Below are 4,567 nucleotides of genomic sequence, written 5' to 3'. Positions count from 1 at the left end.
CATGAAAACAAGTATTCTTACAGAGTGGTACGGCACGAGGGCTGACTCGAACTGCCGCCTTTGCTGAGTTCCCACCCGAGTGTAGAAATTCCTGGATGTTTATACCCTTACAGGCTATTTACCCAACCCTCACACCATGATTCAAACCCATAGCAACAGTTGAGTCTGGAGTCTCCTTGCTTCTTCGTGGATCCTTTGCACTGACCTCAGACAGGCCTTTGCTTTGTGCAGCTGTAGATACGGTTTACGGTCCATGGGCACTTCATGCTGCCTTGAATGTAGTGTTTTCTGTGAATGAATCCCATTTGTTCAAAGAAGTGCGATGCGGGCCTCATCTCACAGGTGGCAATCATAGTCTGTAGCTGCTTTTGTTGCCATGAAGCAAAGGTCATAATGACAAGTGATATACTCTTAAGAGACATTTTCTTTAGCTAAAAAGACTCATAATGACAACGTGGTCACCTACAAAGAAAAAAAAATTAGTTAAGACACTGTCTGTGAAATAACAGCACGCTAGTCAACAATGATCTTTGGTATCAACTGTAAAACACAAGTGAAGGGACTGTCCACTCCCCCTGCCCATGGATACTCTAGCCTGGATGATGGTACAAATTTTGCCTACGGGCTTGAATGTGTCAATAGATTAACCATGGACGCCTGGGGCTCGGTCCACCCACACCTGACTCCCCGTGCCTCCGGGCAGAGCAGCTCCAAGACAAACACGCACACGTGCAGACTGATGCTGCACAGAACGCTACAAACACCACCACTCCAACAGCACCAAAAACGTTCAACAATGCAAAGAACTCCAACTACAGAGATGGCACCAAAACAAACTACAGGGAGGCAGTGGTGCAGCGAGTAGCCTCTACTGCAACCCCAAAACAAAAAGGAGCTGAACATCACGGAAACTTACGAGACGGCGGCACTGGCACAAACAAACAGAGACGGCGCAAGTGCAAGTAGCTCCTGCAAAACCCAAAGACTTCAGGATGCTGGGAAGAAGTGCCAGTCCCTTAGACTGGATGGGTAGAGAGCAGAGCTGCCCACGCAGCCCAGAACTACACCACAAAACACAACTGACCAGAAACGTCCGAGGCACAAGAACCATCCATGCTTTCGGCTGCTGATACAAGAAAAGCGGCACCCAATTGGCACTAGGCCAATCGGCACCGGCATTCCAGACCCCGGAATGGCGCCTGAGATGCCTGTCGTGCCCCTCGGGCACCACGAGACCCCGGGATCGTCTGAACGGCGCAAGGCAGACTTCCCGAAGTACACGACAACGCAGACACAGGCTGGAGCTGCCCTGCCCGAGCTGGCATCGCACTGTAAGGTTCCCTGCGCCCTTTACCCACCCAAAGGGGACTGTTCCTGGATGGTACTTTCCCCTCTGAGACCTTTAGCCCCCCGCTCCTGCAGTTCCCAGCCCCTCCCCAGGCCCCGTGCCTCCACTTAGCTTTCAGAGAGCCAAGGGACTCAATCCATCCATGGAGGAAAACACCACATGGGCTCACGGGGATCTTCTTGCATTGCCGGGTTCCTCTTCAACATCTGCAACAACACAAGTAAACACACGCTCACTAAGCAGTGCCAGCACAAAGTATTGTGAGGTCAATGCTGACCCCTTCCACAACACCCACCTCCTCTTAGGTTCCCAGGCATTCCATTCAGCTGCTTGTGCCATGGGGTCCACAAAACGCCTGCAAAACAAGAAGGAAACGCTGAACTGGGTCACCAGGCAATACTGTGCTCCTGAACACCAGCCACCGCCTCACCTGCTTGGCTGCTGGTCGGTGTGCGGCTTCGCCCCTCCGAGCTTGCCTGTAGCGCCTGCTAAAACAAATGCATGTGCTGAGAGGCTGCCCAGAAGCACAGCCTGCCCGCAGACGGTCCCATGTCCCACCCCTTTACCTGGGCTGCTCGCCCACCTGGCCTCTGTCACCTTCACCTGCCACGCTGTTGACCACGTTGAGGCCCAGCTACCACCTGTAAAACACAAGCAAAGGATACTCGTACCCGCACCAGAAACACAATACCTGAAATGAGACGCTGCTTCAGCCCTGCGCTCCTTGCTCACCTTGCCCGAGGAGCTGCGGTGCCGATACCTGGCTTTCCTCTTCGCTTCACACCTATAAAATAGAGAAACAACCAAACTTACCTAGAGGCACACGGCACACCATCCCTCCGAGACCTCGCACCGGCCCACCTGCTCACGGCTCCCCGCTTGCCACTTCCATCGCTCTTGTGGGCCAAGGTGTCCCTCTGCATCTGAAATTGAGTTATTTGACAAGTCACCCAGATGCTGATCAACAGCTTGACCATTCCCCAGGACTGCTTTCTATTTACAAACAACACCAGAAGCTCTAATCGAGTCCCTAAAACACTGGTTGACAGACTGTCCGTTCCCCTGCCCACGGCTACTCAGTCCCAGATGACTGTACAACCTTAGCCTACACTATTTAACATCTCAACAGATTAACCGTGGATTCCTAGAGCTCAGTCCACCCACCCATGACTCTTCGCCTGCAGGCAGAGCAGCTCCGAGCCAAACGCGCACACTGATGTTCCACAGAACACTACAAACAGCACGCCTGCGACAGCACCAAAAACGCTCAACAATGAAAACGACTCCAACAGAGACTGCATCGATCAAAAGAACCTGGGGGGAGGCAGTGATGAGGTGAGGAGCCTCTACTGCAACCCCAAAACAAAAGGAGCCGAACATCACGGCCCCTTACGAGATGGCAGCAGTGGCATGGCAAACAGAGACGGCGGCACTGGCAAAACGCTCCCGCAAGACCTAAGAACTTCTTCCCAGCATCCTGAAGTGCCAGTCCCTTAGACTGGATGGGTAGAGAGCAGAGCTGCCCACGCAGCCCTGAACACCACCATAAAACAACTGACCAGAAACGTCCGAGGCACAAGAACCATCCACGCTTTCAGCTGCTGATACAAGAAAAGCAGCACCCAATTGGCACTAGGCCAATCGGCACCGGCATTCCAGACCCCGGGATGGCGCCTGAGATGCCTGTCGTGCCCCTCGGGCACCACGAGACCCCAGGATCATCTGAACGGCGCAAGGCAGGCTTCCCTAAGTACACGACAACGCAGACACAGGCTGGAGCTGCCCTGCCCGAGCTGGCATCGCACTGTGAGGTTCCCTGCGCCCTTTACCCACCCAAAGGGGACTGTTCCTGGACGGCCCTTTCCCCTCTGAGACCTTTAGCCACCCCCACCCCGCAATTCCCAGCCCCTCCCCAGGCCCCCGTGCCTCCACTTAGCTTTCAGAGGGCCGAGGGACCGAATCCATCCACGGAGGAAAACACCACATGGGCTCACGGGGATCTTCCTGCATTGCCGGGTTCCTCTTCAACATCTGCAACAACACAAGTTAACATACACTCACTAAGCAGTGCCAGCACTAAATATCATGTGCATCAACACCGACGACATCCACAGCACCCACCTCCCCTGAAGTTCCCAGGCGTTCCATTCAGCCTCTCGTGCCATGGGCGCTGGCAGAAACCCTCACCACTCGTGGCACCTAAGACTGCAGGAAACAAAACAGCTCTACTGCTTGGGACAAGTCCCCAGCCCCACACTCCTCCTCACCCCTACCCTGCTCACCGCAAACGGTTCTCTGAGTCCAAAGGGGTCCACAAAGCCCCTGCAAAACAAGAAAGAAATGCTGAACCGAGTCACCAGGCAATACTGTGCTCCTCAACACCAGCCACCTCCTCACCCGCTTGGCTGCTGGTAGGCGTGCGGCTTCGCCCCTCTGACCTTGCCTGTAGCTCCTGCTAAAACAAAGGCGCATGCTCAGATACTGCCCAGAAGCACAGCCTGCCCGCAGACGGTCCCATGTCCCGCCCCTTTACCTGGGCTGCTCGCCCACCTGGCCTCCGTCACCTTCACCTGCCACACTGTTGACCGCGTTGAGGCCCAGCTACCACCTGTAAAACACAAGCAAAGGATGCTGAGACCTGCACCAGAAACAAAGACCTGAAATGAGACGCTGCTTCAGCCCTGCACTCCTTGCTCACCTTGCCCAAGGAGCTGCGGTGCCGATACCCGGCTTTCCTCCTCGCTTCGCACCTATAAAATAGAGAAACAACCAAACTTACATAGAGGCACACGGCACACCTTCCCTCTGAGACCTCGCACCGGCCCACCTGCTTACGGCGCTTGGCTTGCCTCTTCCGTCACTCTTTTGGGCCAAGTTTTCCCTCTGCATCTGAAATCAAGGTATTCAACAGGTCACCCAGATGCTGATCAACAGCTTGACCATTCCACAGGTCTGCTTTCTATTCACAAATAACACCAGAAGCTCTAATCAAGCCCCTAAATTACTGGTGAAGGGACTGCCCACTGCCCCTGCCCACAGCTGCTCCATCCTAGATGACTGTACAACCTTTGCCCACACTATTACATACATCAAGAGATTAACCATGGACTCCTAGGGCTCAGTGCACCCACCCATGACTCTACATCTCCGGGCAGAGCAGCTCCGAGCCAAACGCGCACATGCGAAGACTGACGCTCCACAGAACGCTACAAACAACAC

Source organism: Caloenas nicobarica, chromosome 1 (genome assembly GCF_036013445.1).
Source record: "Caloenas nicobarica isolate bCalNic1 chromosome 1, bCalNic1.hap1, whole genome shotgun sequence".
NCBI classification, from domain to species: domain Eukaryota; kingdom Metazoa; phylum Chordata; class Aves; order Columbiformes; family Columbidae; genus Caloenas; species Caloenas nicobarica.
This window is presented reverse-complemented; position numbering follows the sequence as displayed.